Source organism: Trachemys scripta, chromosome 9 (assembly GCF_013100865.1).
Source record: "Trachemys scripta elegans isolate TJP31775 chromosome 9, CAS_Tse_1.0, whole genome shotgun sequence".
Lineage (NCBI taxonomy): Eukaryota > Metazoa > Chordata > Testudines > Emydidae > Trachemys > Trachemys scripta.
This window is the reverse complement of record NC_048306.1, coordinates 7,977,406-7,996,131: the sequence shown is the minus strand read 5'-3', so window position 1 is coordinate 7,996,131 and position 18,726 is coordinate 7,977,406. Positions and strand designations below refer to the sequence as shown.

The 18,726-nt window shown below is 41.8% G+C and overlaps 1 long non-coding RNA gene across 1 annotated transcript in view; it reads right to left on the bottom strand.

Moving 5' to 3' along the window:
* Nucleotides 1-1,453: 1,453 nt before the first annotated feature.
* The window catches only part of LOC117883229, a 117,525-nt gene continuing 100,252 nt past the window's right edge, over nucleotides 1,454-18,726 (bottom strand). The window contains exon 7 of the long non-coding RNA XR_004647216.1: nucleotides 1,454-1,544. This is a non-coding gene — a long non-coding RNA (uncharacterized LOC117883229). The remainder of the gene's footprint in view (nucleotides 1,545-18,726) is intronic.

Here is an 18,726-nt window from a genome sequence, read left to right as displayed (position 1 = left end):
TGACCCACTCTTAAGTGCATTGTCTTTTTAAGTGGATCAGGAAGTTGAGATAGCAGCTTCTGCCCCAAGCTCTCTATGTCTCTCTCCGTCCGTGTCCCCTCCCTGCTCTATATGGAGAAGGGATAAGTGGGGTGCGGGGGGTGGGGGGAACACCCTGACATTAGCCACCCCTTCCCCCTCTGCACAGCAAGCAGGAGTCTCGGGGAGCAGCTCCAAGGCAGAGTGCAGGAGCAGCACAGGGCAGTGTGGGGCGGGACAGCTGAACTGCCGGCAATTGATAGCCTGCTGGGCGGCTGCAGCACAGGGAACATAGGGGAGCAGGGAGCTGACAGGGGGAGCTGATGGGGGGCTGCCAGTCCACCCTGATTACAAGCCCCCACCAGCTAGCTGCAATGGGCTGTTGTTCCTGCAAGCAGTGGACAAAGCAGGCGGCTGCCAAACGACATTAGAAGGGAGCATTGCACAACTTTAAACGAGCATGTTCCCTAACCGATCAGCAATGTAATAACGAAACAACGTTAACCGGGACGACTTTAAGTGAGGAGTTACTGTAATTGTGATTCGTTTTTTTAATCGCTTGACAGCCTTAATTGAAACCTGACCTATAAGGGAAGATTTAAAACACTGGGCATTTTTAATCTTGAAAAATGAATGACTGAGGAGGGACCCAATAACAGTCCTCAAATATGTTAAAGGTTGTTATAAAGAAGATGGTGATCAAGTGTGCTCCATGTCCACTCAAGGTAGGAGAAAAAGTAATGGGTTTAATTTGCAGCAAGGGAGAGTTAGGTTAGGGGAAAAATTCCAACTCTAAAGGTAGTTAAGTTCTGGAATAGGCTTCTAAGGGACGTTATAGAATCCCCATCACTGAAGGTTTTTAAGAATATGTGCCAGGGATGGTCTAGGTTTTCTTGGTCCTGCCTCAGTGTAGGAGACTGGATTTGAAAACCTCTCCAGGTGCCTTCCAGCCCTACATTTCTATGATTCTATGTCTAGCAGGAGCAGTTCTAATATCAACACATTCCCAAATCCATTAACTCAAATTCTGCTGTGAATTTTCACATACGGTGAGTATCAGCTAGTGCAAGGGAGTAACAATAAGAAACCCCCTACACTTACACCCCAGTACAGTCTACCGTGAGTCCACATGTGTAGGAGTAAGGCTACTTACCTGCCTACTCTCTCCCTGGAAGAGGCGGGAAGGAAGTGGATAGAGCATTGGCTCCACCCTTACTCATTGGGCAGAGTGGCAGAGTGAGTGGTGAGGGGAGGAGTTGTGATTTCCTGTTGGTGGAGGGAAGCAGTAAAGTACTACCCTGTATGCGAAAGGAAGAAGCAGGGAAAGAGGATGACTCAGAAGCCACCTTGCTGGAAAATTTCCATCAGGAAAATGGAAATGAAATGTATCGTTTCAACCTGAATTGGAATATTTTAGTTTTTGAACCGACCTGAAATGCTTTGTGTAATCTTGTGAGGAATGAGCTTGGAGAGTTGAGAAGAGAGGCCCATCTTAGCTCCAGGTAGACGACGTGCAGAACATAAATCTGTAGGGCGTATATAAGTAGAAGACCATGGGTTGGGGAGAAAAGCCAAGACTGAGACATTGAGCTTGTTTTACATAATCTTATTTTGAAGAAATGGGACTGAAATCCTGTGGCTGGGAAGTGTTCTTTGGGGACCAGCCTCATGAGTTATGTCCCCTACACCCACACACAAACAAAATCTACCTATAAGATCTTTATCCCGTCTCCTGATCCCTTCTATTAATGGGTTTTTATCCTGTACCTAAAGAGAAGCTAGAATAAGGTATAAAGGATAGACCACCTGAAGGGAAACACCCTTCGCAACATTAAAAATATCACTTTTTCCTCTTAAAAAACATATGTGCATCTAAAATATTTGAAGTTTGCAGTAATGCTCAAAGACACTTTCCTTTGAGACGTGCTCCCCTTGTGTATCTGCACCATACAATGTGGAATTATTTGTTGTATCCGTACTGCAACTGAAATTAAGAAATATTTTTGCACACTTCGCACGAAGGAGATTCTTGTTACAATACATTTAAGGCTATTGCCATGCTAAGAACCAATACGGATACGTTACATGCACCAATGCTTTTCTCTGTGAGTAATATAGTCTGTTGCTAAACTGTGTACTTCACTGGAAACAAGGATACATTGGACAAAACTGAAACAAGAAAAGTGTATGTATCGGCAATGACAATGAGCCAAGTGACCATGTACTGGCAGAAAATAGCCAGTTTAAACACGGTTCGCTGAGAGCAGAAGAAACTGCATGGTTGAAAATCACATTCTGCTCGTAGCACGTAGGACTAGAATATAAACCACTGAATGAAAAATGATCAAGCCTGAGATTTTCAAAGCTGCCTCTGGGAATTGGATGTCACATTCCCATTAATTTTAGTGGGAACTGGGCATCAGTTTCCTTAGGGAACTTTGAAAATCTCAGTCTAAATGTCAGTTATCCAGACATAAAATATAGGGTGAATTCTTAGCACTCTTGCTGTGTTAGTGGATGCTGTCAGTTGCAGCACTTCAGTTGAATTTAAAATGCTACTTTCACCCTAGCTCCCCATCTGGTCTGTTTTTACAGGCACAATTCTGCGTCTGCAGCTATATTCACATTTTTGGCCTATAGCATTAAACTGCAGGTGCAAATATTAGTAGTTACACATCTGGCTTTCTGGATTCAAATTATTATTAGATTTTTCACTACTACTACTTAAACACATTCAATTTACTGTGGAGTCATTTCATTATGGACACAAATATCCACCCGCAGAACCAAAGGCCCTGTATGTCTATCTGCACGTAGACAGCTAGTGAGAGAGAGAGAGTGAATGCATTCGGAGAATTATTTACTCTGTCTCAGACAGTTGTCTTAAAATTTTATGCCAGTGGCTCTCAACCTTTCCAGACGACTGTACCCCTTCCACGAGTCTGCTTTGTAAGTTTCACCTAAAAAACTACTTGCTTGCAAAATCAGACATAAAAATACAAAAGTGTCACAGCCCACTATAACTGAACAATTGCTGACTTTCTTCATAATTATAAAATAAATCAACTGGAATATAAATATTGTACTTATATGTCATTGTATAGTATATAGAACAGTACAAACAGTCTGTATGAAACTTTAGTTTGTACTGACTTGGCTAGTGCTTTTCATGTAGCCTGTTATAAACTAGGCAAATATCTAGAGGAGTTGATTTACTCCCTGGCAGACATCTGCATACTGCTGGTTGAGAACCACTGTTTTATGCCATCCCCTGCCCAGTATGTGCCCTTTATGAGACACATATTTTTGTATTATTTCAGAAACATAGTAGGGAGGTTTTACAAACATTATTGGTCCATTTTTACTCTTATGCCTATCTATAAAGGTGCTTTCCCCATCTCCAAACTCCCATAGGGCTGAAATCCATTTCTCAGATAGCAAAATTTGCAACTACTTGTGATTCAGGGCTGAATCTGAATGCGTGCATTACCCTAATTTGGCCAGAATGTCAGTATTCTAAGGGCTGGTACACACTAAGCCCCCAGTTCGAACTAAGATACGCAACTTCAGCTACGTGAATAATGTAGCTGAAGTCGAAGTATCTTAGTTCGAACTTAAAGGTACTTACCGCGGGTCCACACGCGGCAGGCAGGCTCCCCCGTCGACTCCGCCTACTCCTCTTGCGGAGCAGGATTACCGGCGTTGACGGCGAGCACTTCCGGGATCGATTTATCGCGTCTAGACAAGACGCGATAAATCGATCCCAGAAGATCGATTGCTTGCCACCGAACCAGTAGGTAAGTATAGACGTACCCTAGGGCTTGAACAGCCATAAGCAATGATTCTCAGCCTTCTGGAGTTTATAAGTCCCATGGGCTGCCATGCTGGTAGTTCTACAGGACTAGGGGAAAGAGGGACCAGACCTATTGCATGAGACGTTCCCCTGCAATGAGGAACTGCAATAGTGCAGGTAGAGGGAAAGTTGTCTCATTGTGCTATGTTCTGGAACTATATCTATTCTATCATTCCCAGCTGTGGCAAAGAACAGGGACAATGAGCCTGACCCAAAAGCCCATTGAAATTAATGGGAGACTTTCTGTGGAATTCTACTCAGAGCCAAATATAATTTTTAAGCAGCTAATTTTTTTTAATTCTGCTCAGATTTATTGGCCGGATCCTCCACTGATATAAATTGGTGTAGACCCAGAGACGTCAATGGAATGACACTGATTTATACCTGCTAAGGTTCTGGCCCAGCGGTTTATCTCAATTAGAATAAACTAAATTCCCTGTGATTTTAATATTAGGGAAAAGAACGGGTTAAAAAAATACTTTACTCAGTAACCCAAACATGTTTCAAAGACAGTCTGTTGTAGATCCTATAGAAAGAGGATTGTTCTCTTTGTGGTCCCTTAATTATTTATGACTGAGTGATTTATGGATTTTAGGCTGTGGTTTGCTTTTGATTATTTTTTTTTCACCTTTGCTACTTTTTCCACTTCCCTAATCTAAATGTAACACTTTCTTTAATATTGATCCGGTATCTGTTTATGCAGCAAGCAATGTCATTTGTCAATGTTTTCACTGTTTGGCACGCTTCAATTATTGGCATTTATTACCATGAATAATTTATGACTATGTTCTTTTAATCTGTCATTGAGCGGAACCATCTTTTCTCAAAATGAATATAGCGCTCCTGAGACTTGCCGGATTGGCAGGCCCGGATAGACGTCTTCTATTTAGCCACAAAATGGATGTGGCAGAAATAGCAGCAATTGAAGCTTTCACACACTCCTCCACCAGTATGCCTTCGACCTGGTTTTTGCCCATTGTTTGAAGGGAAAACGTCTTCCAGGCTCTAGGACTGACACTTCTGTTGATGCAGGAAAGGAGATCTCTAGTTGTAACGTGATCCACTATGGATTGAGGCCATTACCTCATTTCCCACCCTTTAAGTGCTAATGACTTTCATTCACTACTGATCTGGGTTGGATATGAACTAGTGACATAGCAGTATAAAATTCCTTACCCTATTAATAATCCCATTTCCTAGCCAATCCTCCTGATTGCTACGTGCTCACAAGTAGATGCATTATGGAGAATGTAATATATATGCTGTACTCAGGTAACCATGAATGCAGATGTTGTGGGGACCTCTGCAAGATTCAGAAGTCCCTGAGCAGGCAGTGCAAGTATTTGTGTACCTATGTCATTACTGGTATACATACCATCTACAATAACCTACTAGGTCAATGTGCCCATTAGGGGGCGGATCAAGGGAGCAGGCAGATGTGTTATGTGAAGTTCTCCTTGCCCTATTCCAGGTCCTGCATTGAGCACAGTTCAGTTAGACCCAAGGTCTCCTCTGCTCTCTGCATTGGCTTTCTCATAGAAATCAAGTCCAAGGTGTCAGGGCTAGATCAACAAAAGGACTTACGGACTGAGTCCAAAATATAGATCCTCTAAACCCCCACTACGCTTCTGCCTAACCCTAGAGGCATCTAAGTTTCTGCCAGTGGGCATGCACAAAACTACATTAAGTCCTGACACTGTTGAGCTGCTTGGCATCCTAGCTGACACCTAATGCTCAGATTAGGTGTTCCCCCATCTACCTTGTCTGTGGGGCCCTATGTTGTAGATATTTTCAGAGCTTACTTATCAGAGCAGGCCTCACATAAGAGACAGCAAGGGGTGACCGGGTTGGCAATATTTGGGGATGTGTGTCATAATCCTGATTTGCACTCCCTTGGGATGTGGGAGAATCCCCACTCTGCCTTTTTGCAGCAAGAACTTGAACCCAACTCTTCCATCTGCCAGCTGAGTGCCCTAACCACTGAGCTTTGGCTTTAATGTGCTGGGTCTTTGTCTCCTTTTTCTATGAGAAAGCCAGCTAAACCAGTTCAGCACGAACTCCAGGAGAGGGATCCCAGCTGCGAATCCGGAGCAAAAATCGGCGCCTCCCGCTGGCTCAGAGCTAGGGGCCAAACCTATCCTCAGCTTTTCCTACTGACTATTTTATGGGCTCCTCACTCCGTTACATCCCTTTGGGATTTGCCAGGATAACCAGGACTTGGTTCCCACTGAATCCCATTCTTAGGCACCTAACTCTCCCCATGCATTGCATAGGGATCCCTGGCACTAAAGGATCCAATGCCCAAGCTCTTTGCGGGTCTTGCCCTCAGTCCTTACCTACAAGAGGCTCTGTGGCACGGGCCCAGGGGATCTGAAAGATCTCCTGAAGTTCCAGGATGAAGACTGTGCTCAACAGCGCCACTCCTCAGGAACAATAGAATTTTCCACCACATGGATAAATCTTGTCGGTGCAGGAGACAGAGCTTTCTCAGGAGCTGGTCTGAAACTGTGGAATGAACTCCGACAGGAACAAAGGACCATCACAAACCTCACCATCTTCCTTGCCAAGTGCATGGTGCACTTCTTTGACCTGCATTCTGTAACATAAACACAGAAAAAGTGTGTGTGTGTGTAAACCCTACCAAAACAAAACACTAAACTGCACACACGCTTTTCCCCCTGGTGAGAGCACAAGAGAACAGTCATATTACTTAATGCACTCGTGGAAGATGCTCAGATACTCTAGTGATGGGGCCATCTAAGTACCATAGATAAGTAGATAGATGAGATGAGAAATGGATATTTGTAGAAGCTGAAAAATGGGAGATTTAGAATATTGATGAGACCTTGGAAGAAATGAACCAGAGCCAAGATGGCAAAGGAAGGCGCAGATACTCCACTACTAAAATCACCTTGGGGCTTCAATAAATGAAAAGTGCTTGGAACCATGATGACACTACGGTGAAAATAAGAGGTGTGACCTGAACCTGACAGCAGAATTACTTCTTTAGCAAATGCAAGGGCATCTCTGCCAGACAGCCTGCGATTGCCAGTCTTCTCAGATTAAGAAAATAGCTGAATCAAGGAAGAAATAATTCTAGAGTGGAAGTGATTCTGAAAAAGAAATAGCTGCTCCTTCTAGGAAGGAATAACAACAGTGATCCTTCCAGGTAGCATCCTAATTTAAATGCACAGCTGCATCCCAGCCAGAGAAAACAAAGAGCCACAGAAAAGCTACACTTCTGTACTGTTGCGATCCTCAGGCTGAGTTCCTAGGATAATTATTGTTAGATGAGCAGAGCTGTTAATGGGAATTTTCGTTCAAAATAAGGGAATAAGATAAATGAGTTCGATAGAGGGAGACTGAGTAGACTCATTAACAGAGTGATTTGCTTAGCGTTTCCTGACTTGTCCTTATGTCTAATGAGAAATTGTCATCTCAAACTGAGATCACTACGAGCAGGTATTCCCACTATTTTTTGGGAAAAAAATCAGTGTCCATATTTTCAGAGAATAATATATTAATAGTATTTGGCATTTACGTAGCAAATTTCCTCCAGCTAAAGTAAAGGCATGCAATGGTACTTTCCAAAGGATAATTGTTCCAGCATCGCAGGGTCCCCTGTAATGTGGGTATTAGCCCTGCTTTATGGATGGGCAGACTGAGGCCTGAGCCAAAGCAGCTAAGGGTGGGATTTTCAAAAGCATATAATGTCGGCCTAACTTTACTCCTCGAACGGCCCTTTCACAAGGTTTCCTCGGTCATTTTTGTCTTAGCAGCTGACAAACCCTTGGCCATTTTAGTTACAAGGGCAATTGATCAAATTGTCACAGGCAGTTGGCTTCTGCAAAAACATCCTCATGACGTGAACGTACTGACCTCCAGGGGGGCCCTGCATGTTGGTGGCTGAGCTGGGCGGTGCTTGATCTTCGCGGAGGCTACATCCCTTTGGGATTTGCCAGGATAACCATGACTTGGTTCCCACTGAAGCCAATGAGAGTTTTGCCATGGATGTCTACAGCAGCAGAGTTAGGATATCTCTGAGCCTTTCATTGACTTCAGTGGGAGCAGAGATGGCCCAATGCTGAGCACTCTTGAAAATCTCTTCCTAAGTGACTTTAATCAAGGTATCAGAACAAGGTAGTGGCAGAAATAGGAACAGCATTTGAGTACCCTGATCTAACCCCCCCACCCCAGCGCTGCCTGGCTAGAGATGTTTTCAGAAAAGGCTTTGGACAATTGCTGAGAGCCAAAGGAACAGAACCTAGAAAAATTCAGTGAAAGGAATCTATATTCCCTTCTCCCTAGAGCAGAACACAAGGAAAGGGCGAGAGTGCAGAATGAACATCTGACATTGCTGCTTATATTCTAAACACCAGATGAGTAGGAGGACATTTCTGCACACTGTCACATGTAGAACAAAACTTCCAAGTATGTTTGGGATCACAGAATCCAAGTTAAATATTACAACTCATTATACGGTCACAAGTCATTAGTTTCAGCTCCAAACTGTCAAGAAAGAGCAATTCAGACGTATGTGGGGGGGAAAGTACCCAGAATAAAAATGTAAAAATTAGTCAGAAAAAAAAATGTTTCATAGCAATTCCCTCTTTTTCCTTTAACACCCTATTGCTTATGATTATGGCTCATTAGCCACTGTCTAATATTTCATCATTTAATCCTCAGCCTTATTTGAGAGTGGCTGTATTACATTTTGTATACTGGCCATCAGGAGACTTGTACTTGCAAGTCTTGTTTTTCCCAATCCACTTTACCAATTCAAATATATGATTATTCATTTGTCAGTCCCTTCTAAAGTGCTAACTCTGTGATTCAGGCAAAGAGGGAAATTGTATCAAATAAGTTCATTTCTTCTTGCAATGCTAATTATAATGCAAATCATCACTCAAAACTAGTTTAGGGATACATATGGAAATACACAAAAAGATGTGGTCTGTACAATTAATGACATCCCCTCCAATATGCAGTCCATTATGTTTCCTTGGATCCAGCAGTCTGTCAAAATAGTTCTGTGTGCAGCTAGCAAAAACTCTGAACATCTATTAAAACATGACAAATATTTTCTTTCCTTAGTCTGTCTAGGATTATAAGTATTTGAGAATTACTAAATGCCAGAAACTTTATTGCAGCTGTGCCTGCACCACTTATTTAAACAAGTGGGACACATTTATCTTGGTTTGACTTATGTTTTTAGATGGAGCAGACAGACGGCATATTGTTTTTTTTTCTGAATTTACTAAAGGCTTAGGGCGTCCATCTGTTGTCTTGCGAGATGGAATGCTATGAAACAAATGTATTCGTTCAATCAATATGTGGAATTTTTCTTCATGGGGAGAAGTGCCGCTCAGTAAGTGCTCTGTGCATTTAAAAATAAAATGGCATAACTTGCCCAATCAGTCAATGATAAACTATAAACCGTTCAGAGTTGCAGATTAGACTTCTTGCATCTGGAGGAAATATGGGTTGAAACACTCTAGGATAAGATAAGATCCCCTTTCCCCAAAGCTTTGCCAACACTCAAACGGAGCCCAAACTTCGGGGCGGTTTGAGGAAATACTGGTTCTTTCACGTGTGTGAGAGAGCTAAGCGTGAACCAGATACTTGGGGTGAGCACTGAGCTTTACTCAGTGCTGGCCCCAAGGAGGAAGGAAGTCTGTGTTTAAGCCACCTTTCCACCCGCAATCCTGGGAATACCTGGGGGAAATAGTTAAATCCCAGATATAATCTAAAGCAACCCCGGGACTGCTCTAAATTACATTAGCAGTGCACTACTGGCTCTCTCAATGCTTATTTACTGGCCCAGGACAACCAGAGAATAACATGCTATGGCCACATCATCTCTCTCCCCCAGGCTATCCCAACACATCCCCTATGTTTTAAGGAGAGTGCAGGGAGTAGAACTGATGTATAGATCCAGATGCAACACCTTCATGCCAACCGTTTATTCCCTTCTATTCAAGGGGAATCCTCAGCTACACACTCAACACAGCTTTCCACATGCTTGGTGTAGATGTAGAGGATCTGTCTTGGACAGTTTAAAGTTTTCGTGTGCTTCTGTGCTTCCTGATTTCATCCATGAAAGGAAGCAGAAATATTGAAATAACAAAGGACCCTAGGAACTGGTACACCAGATTAGATTAAGATCCTGTACAATGTTTCTGACAAGGTCCACCAGCAGGTGCTTCAGTAGAAGGTCAAAAAAGTCTATAATGAAATAACCTATACTTAGAAGAAGATTTTCCCCTAACACAGGTTATTTAAGGGTTTGTCTGCACTAGAGTTTCAACTGCAGTTAATTGATTGCCAATCAATCTGCATTAACTAACACATTTTATATGTGAGCTTGGCTACTCCACCAACCTTCCAGAACACGGATGTTTGAGATGTACCCTGGAATGTCCAGGCTGCAAGTACACGTTTTAGCTAAACTAGAATGAACTGGTAATCAATTAATTTGAGTTAAAAAACTCTAGTTGTCCAACACTTATTCATGGATTATCCCCAAAGCATAAGGATAATTATGTAGCTTCTTTGCAAAGGCCTTAAATTGCTATAAAATAGGAATTCTCCTCTCACTTGTACATTGGCAAAAGCACTTTGCAACCACTTAGCATGGCTATAAAAGACCACACAAGGTATAAGGCAACAGAGAATTGGGCTCTAAGATTTTCTAACTAAGTAACATTACAGTGCGTGATCTGTGGCACAGCGGAGGAAGGTTTATATTAGATTGTACATGCTTGTCAGAAAACAATGAGAGGAAGTTGTCATTTCATTCCAATGCCATAGAGTCCAGTAGCATTAAAAGTATTGCAAGCACAAGGTCCTTCAGCATGATTAGTATAATTACAATGATTAGGGTAGTGGTAGCATGTGCAGGAATGCAAGCAATTAGCGTAGGATAGCAGGGCTTTCAAACAAATAAACTAAAACAATGATGTCAGATTGCTAGAAGAAAGAGAGCCAAATTTGATCTGAGGACTTCAGTTGCAAATATGCAGTAAAACAGGATTCTGCAATGGATGCTACAGAAAATAATGTAATCTGGAGTGCACTTGAGAAATTAGTTATGCCTCTCTTTTGTTGCTTTTTTGACATGACGGAGATCTGGATAAGTGTTAGGTTTTAATTTAAATCAAGAAGATTAGGATGTCTGCCATTTATCTACAAATAGTCTTCATCCGTTTAATCTCCTTCAGTCCTGTCATCCTCCATTTCATCCTTGGAGAGATGATTTAAGTGGGTGGGGAGCAGGGGCACAGAAATTATTTTGATTTCATTTTAAGAAGTCATCTTGGTGTTTTGACTATTTCTTTTGATCAATAACTTAATCTTTGGTGGCATATAAATATTACAGAATAAAATGAGGTTGCACTTTCCTGTTCTAAAGGAGTCCAGCCGCTCATAACATACAGTGAAAAAATATTTTAATCGCAAGACAATAAAGCCATGTTAAGTGGATTTTTACCTAGGAGCCCATGTAAAGGTTGGACTTCTGAATGGAGTTACCCATGGCATCCTTCCAGTCAATGAACTGTCTAGGAGAAGTTCAGCTAGCACACATAATTCGTAGTATTTTCAGGAGAGTGGAGAAATTTGTGATAGGGATAGGCAATCTATCTGGGAAATGGTTTCAGTGGTTTGGGGCATCAAACTCAAATTGAACTTTTCCTCCAGTTCTGAAATGTTTTGACAACTTTTGATATATTTTTTCCACAATCATGTTTTGGCACAGGTGACCCGGAAATGCCAAAATACCCAAAGAAACACTTTCCTTTTGTGTTCCTAGCCTAGACAGAGAGGAATAAGGAATAATCTATTCTCATTCTCATAAGATCTCTAGCCCTATTTTGCAGATTTGAAAAGGTTCCCACGTTCCAGAAGACTTCTGAAACTGTAAATTCTTTTCAAACACCAAACCTGAACTTCTAAACTCTTTGAGGTTCACTCATCACTTATTCACACCTGAATAGGCCCCCCCTCTTCCAAAAAAAAAAAAGAAGTGAAAATTAGGAATTTTGCACATCATTATTAATCATATGCACAATGATATGGCAAAATTCTACTCTTACTGGCAAGTAAATCCAGTGTGTTTGTGATATGCAACCGATGTTTAAATGTCACTTTACTGTATATATTTTATTTGCCAGTTCAGCTTTTGCACATGGACCTTTTCAATTATCACACTGTGTAGTACAAGGGCTTACACAATATCCAGCCATTTTTGGCAGCAACTTCTCAGTCTTTGGTTGCTGCCAAATCTCTGGCCGTATAAGCTGAATTCCTGTCTAGTATACAACAAGCACAAGGTTCTCATTATACTGGAATTTGATACTCAGGGCCAGAAGGCTCCACATACAATATATACCCAGAAACTCTGTCTTGTCTTTCGACTGAACAACTGTTTCATCTGTGGTGTGTTACAAAACTGCCATAACTAAATGGACAATTGTATACACACAGAGAGAGAATTAAAAATAAATCAACAAACAATGGAATAAGCGACAAATGCAATATCTAAAGATGAGAGTTATTTCATCAGAATGCATTGAAAACTGGCAGAGACCAGCAAAGGGTAATTGTAACACTCTTAGTAACTAAGCTGGTGCTGCTATAGTAAAGCAAGCTAACACCAGAAATGATTTTATACGTAGGCAACAGTAATCAGATTTTATTATTCCATGATAAGCTACCATAAATAGCAGTACTGTAGTAACAGTAATACAAATTGATGTTTTAACATGATATTTAGGGTTTGATTTAACAACCCCTCCATGCCCCTAAAAAGAAAGGAAGGAATGTGCACAATGATTTGTAGAAAAATGGGCCTCCTAGCAAAATTTCCATGTGAGTGTCCTTTCCCCACCATTATTGTACTCATCTCCAACACACACACACACACACACACACACACACACACACTCAGTTAAAAACTAGTGATAAAACAATAGTCCCTGCCCTGTAAGAATAACCATCATGTCCCAACTGTTCTCTACCATAAAATGTATTAATCACTATATTCCCCTCCGTAAATATGAAAAAAAAACCACCCACAAGCACACACATAAACACGCACACACTGCAAGTCACTGCTATGCCCAACAAAACTATACGAGTCTCAGACTCCCCCACATGTGCTTATGCAAACAAACATGCCTCAGTTCAGTGCTCTCTCTAGCTTCAAACACATCATTTCAATACTCTTTGCCAAATCAATCACACATTCCCTCACTGTCCCCTGGGCAGACCCAATAATTTAAGACCTCAGGTTAAGGGGCAATTAGATCACAGTTTATAAGTACCTACACGGGGAACAAATATTTGATAACGGGCTCTTCAATCTAGCAGAGAAAGATATAACATGAGCCAATGGCTGGATGTTGTAGCTAGACAAATTCTGACTGGAAAGATACTTACCAGTTAGAACAATTTACCATGGGTCATGGTGCATGCTCCATCACTGGCAATTTTTTAAATGAAGATTGGATATTTCTCCTTAAAGATCTGCTCTAGGAATTATTTTGGAAAGTTTTATGGCCTGTGTTATGCAGGAGGTCAGAGGAGATAAGCATACTGGTCCCTTTTGGCCTTGGAATCTCTTAATCTTCATGGTAGTTTTCAGGTTGGTTAGTGCAGCAGCAAGAGGGAAGTTACTGTACTGGTTGAGACAATTTCCTTGCTTTTTGATAGACTTCCTGTGCACCTCAAACAAGTCATGTAGACTCTCTATGCCTGAGGCCCCATCTGTAACATTAGGGAAATGGTACACTTCTCTACCTCCCAGGGATATTGTGAGGATAAACACATTAAAGATATAGTATTTGTATAAATGGAACCTTGTATTTCTTCCCCCTCTGTCCTTTCATATTGCTATCCTCATTCCTACCAGATGCATATTTAATACAAAGAAAATTAGAGCATATTAAAATGGTTCAGGTCAGGGATGGGGACATCTCTTGAACCGTGAGCTGCAATTAACTAGGCTCCCTGTTCAGGGAGAAGGAGAAAGGAAAGGAACACAAGACGGGGGAAAAGGTGAAAACAGAAATATCCCAACAAGACAATCCAGTTTTTCATCCTCGGACTTCTAAGCATTGGTGCTTCTCTCTAACCGTGCCTCTATGAGTTGAATATTCTCTGTCTGGTGCACAGTCACAGTATTTCACACCCACCAAGGATGGAGCCCTATTGTCTGCATTCTCCAGGCAGATATTTTTCATTTGATAGCTCCCACGATGCTCTGACCCCAAAAATGTGAAATTAAAATCTTCACCCTTTGCGTTAGCACAATAATTGAAAGGAAGATTTGCCTGGTGGTTTTAAGGTCGTTTAAATAAAGCAAAAGTGGGATTGCCGAACATCACTAGTGGAGTCTCTTTCTTTTGATGGGGGTGAGCACAAAGGATGATACAATATCTGTAGCACCTAAGAATTATGCTCTTTATGCAGAATGGGTTCACAAGTGCAGCTGCTGCAGCCCCAAGCAGGCTTTTCTCTTTGAATTTCAGGCTGGATAATATTTTGAGAGGCCATGCTGCCCATGTTTCTTCTCTGTAACTAATTACTTGTTAAGTCACAGGGCTAACATTGACAATGACAGGGATTGCCCAGCAGAGTCTGGGCCATTAGCCCCAGATGATGACCCTGTGGGTGGGTTGACTGCACAGCCTCTCAACGTTCTATGGGGAGTTTTATCCTAGGTAATTAAATCAACAACCATTAATAGGTGAGCATTACCCTTCTCATAACAATATTTAACACGCTATGAGTGTGGGAACATTACACACCAACAAATGTATGGGGAGTGAGCAGGGAGATGCTTTCTGTTGTGGCTGATCTGAATAAAAAGAAATAGGATTGCAAGTCATGACTGCAGCCAGTCCATTATGTAATATACGAGACAGAGCACATTGGTTAATTTCCCCATTAGATGTCCTGGCCATATCCAAACTATAAGGCATTATGAAGTATAGAGGCATCTGTAAAGTCACTGAAAGTTACACTACCTCATCTGAGTCAGCATCTGATCTTGAGGAATCTATATTAGAAAAACACTCATGCTAGTGCACATGCACATGCTGCCATAAACACCGATCTTGCACAAACCTGCTGTTAGCATGCAGGTTTCAATATGAGCATCTTTTCCTACCCATGAGTTAGGGATGCTGGAGGGTAGAAATCTATATTTCTTGTTCCCAGAAGGCCTGATCATTGACTTCAAAGGGCTTTGCAGCAGGCCCATTGTGACGTTGCACTCCATATGATTTTATAAAATATGCTAATATGTGTGAATATAATGTAACTGGAATATGCTTCATGCAAAAGGTCTCTTGTAAGGTATCATTACAAAGCTCATAATCTACTGAGTGTGATCATCTGATTTGTAGAAATGTACCACTCTTGTATCTAAAACTAGAAATATGAAATATAACTCTGATGTCCTATTGTAATTATGAAAAGTGGTGGCCATTAATGGTGGTTTGGAATCTTGATGGCTCCCATCAACTAGAAAAACTGGTTGTAAATGGCTCTGTTTACTTTCAAGCCTTCCTGTGGGTCAGGCCAGGAAGAATGAAGGCGTTGGGTCTCACAGGACATGTGATCATGTCACCTGGTACTGGAATCCATCTAAAACTTGGGGCTTTTCCAGTTAGAAGGAGGGGTGGGGACCCAGAGAGCCAAAAGATTCCCACCCTGTGCCAAAGCTATATAAGGGGGTGGAACAGAACAAAGGAGGGTCCATTCATGAGAAATCCCCTAACTACCATCTGAGCTGGAACAAGGACTGTACCAAGGGAAAGGATTGGGCCCAGACTAGGAAGGAGTCCAGTCTGTGAAAGAAGCTTATTAGAACATCTCTGAGGGTGAGATTTCATCTGTAATCAGTTTCTTAATCAAGGCTTAGACTTGCGTGTTTTGTTTCATTTTCCTTGGCGACTTACTTTGTTCTATCTGTTATTACTTGGAACCACTTAAATCCTACTTTTTATACTTAATAAAATCACTTTTGCTTATTATTGAACCCAGAGTTAGTAATTAAAATGTGGGAGAACAAACATATTTGCATATCTCTCTATCAGTGTTATAAAGGGTGGACAATTTATGAGTTTAGCCTGTATAAGCTTTATACAGAGTAAAACAGATTTATTTTGGGTTTGGATCCCATTGGGAGCTGGTGTCTGGGTGCTAGAGACAGGAGCACTTCTTAAGCGGTTTTCAGTTACGTCTGCAGCTTTGGGGCACATGACTCAGACCCTGGGTCTGTGTTGGAACAGACTGGTGTGTTTGACTTGACAAGATGGGGTTCTGGAGGCCCAAATTAGCAGAGAAAATGGGCTCAGAGGTAGTCTCAGCACAACAGGTGACAGTCCCAAGGGGGTCACTGTGACCCAACCCATCACATCCATATTTACCAAAGTGTTGCTTTCAGGAAGTACTTTTTGATCAAAGGCCAATTTACTAGCAACTCTGGCTCAACGGCACTGAATTCCATTTCTAGACGTAGTACTACCAAGAGGGTATGCGGAGAAGGATGGTGTAATGGGATAGTTGTTTGTAGGGCACATGAGTAAAAGATCTTATAGTGATGGCCACTTCAGAAATTCAAGAAGTAATAAATAAGAAAATAATTAATAAATAATAACAAAAATAAAATGTTCTCATGAGCAGACAAATAGATAATGAGGTGTTCATGTGCCAATATACACATCCAGTACATTCATATAAGGTTAGATTCTGACACTTTATGCACACTAAGTAGCAACTTACTCCATGAGTATTCCCACTGAGCAAGGGGACTATCTGTTGAGTAAGGCCCAAATCCACAAAGGTAGTTAGACACCTAATTCCCATAGGCCTACATGGAGTTTGGCCTATATTAGTGTCCAACATGAGTTATGCTAGAAAAATCTGGCCCTTAGAAAGAGAAGAGAATTGACTGCTCAGAATGTCAAGGCTGTAAATAAAAATGTTCTCTTTATCCGCTTACCTTTATAGTTTTGTTTTGTTCTCTATTAAAGTGTCTCAGAACAATCTATAGTTAGGAAGGAACATCCTGTTCAGGCATATAGATATACACACACACACAGAGGAATGTGAGTGAATTAAACAGTTATACTATTGGAAGAAACTCCATTCTACCTTCATTTAGGGAGCTCTTAATGCACCGAGCTCACTAACTCCCCAGCAGAGATGACTGGATGAGGAAGACCATCTTCAAAAAAAAAAAATGGTTACTCTCCTTCTCATAACTTTTGTTCTTCGAGATGTGTTGCTCACGTCCATTCCAATCAGGTGTGCGAGTGCTGCATGCACGATCGTCGGAAAGATTTCCCTTAGCAGCACCCATCGGGTTGGCCATGGAGCCCCCTGGAATGGCGCTTTTATGGCACTCAATATATGACCCAGCCAATCCGACACCCCTTTAGTTCCTTCTTGCCGGCTACTCTGACAGAAGTGAAGGAGGGTGGGTATTGGAATGGACGTGAACAACACATCTCAAAGAACAGTTACGAGAATGCGAGTAACAGTTTTTTCTTCTTCAAGTGCTTGTTCACGTCAATTCCAATCAGGTGACTCTCAAGCTATACCCTGGAGGAGCGGTCGGAGTCAAGGAACCATTGATTGGCGCACCGCTCTGCGGCATGATGGGTGATAGCGTAGTGAGAGGTGAACGTCTGTACCCATGACCAAGCAGCTGCTCTGCCGATCTCCTATACCGGCACTTGGGCCAGAAATGCCGCTGAAGAGGCTTGAGCTCTTGTGGCATGAGCCATAATAGGTGGAACCGGGCCTTGGCCAGCTCATAGCATGTGCGGATATAGTCTGTGATCCAAGATGAAATATGCTGAGAAGAGAGACTAAGCTTGATAAGTTTATGGAGAGGATGGTATGATGGCATAGCCTAATTTTGGCAATTAATTGATCTTTGATTATTAGCAGGCAAATATGCCCAATGGTCTGGGATGGGATGTTAGATGAGGTGGGATCTGAGTTACTACAGAGAATTCTTTCCTGGGTGCTGGCTGGTGAGTCTTGCCCACATGCTCAGGGTTTAACTGATCGCAATATTTTGAGTCAGGAAGGAATTTTCCTCCAGGGCAGATTGGCAGAGGCCCTGGAGGTTTTTCACCTTCCTCTGCAGTGTGGGGCACGGGTCACTTGCTGGAGGATTCTCTGCACCTTGACGTCTTTAAACCACAATTTGAGGACTTCATTAACTCAGACATAGGTTAGGGGTTTGTTACAGGAGTGGGTGGGTGAGATTCTGTGGTCTGCCTTGGGCAGGAGGTCAGACTAGATGATCATAATGGTCCCTTCTGACCTTGAAGTCTATGAGTCTATGAAACATTTCACAGAACCAAGCCATGAAGTTGTTTGACACAAAAGCCCATAATGACATTCAAGTTAACTGGAAATCCAGGTAAACAGCGTGTGAGAGTGCTTAAGACAATGTTATAAGAGAACAACTTATTCCTCCTTCAGAAGACATATTTCTATTTATAGTATAGCTAGTAAGTCTCTGTCAGCATTTCCATCAGACTATAGTTCAACCAGGGAAATTCCCTCTGGATTGGAATGTGTCAGAACAACGTCTCAGTTCTGTATTATTATTTTTTTAAAGATGAATTTCAAATAAATCCTTTGGGAGCGAGGCTACAAAGGGCTCCAGGTGGATCGATGCTTAAGTCTCATTGACTTTGATGGGATTCTATGTGGGTATATGGCTCCTCATTGTGCAGTTACTTGCAGGATCCAGGTGTTAGGATTATTGCCAGGGTTAGGTTTAGGATGATTTTTAGTTTAATTAATTACAGTATTGCCAGCACCGAGTA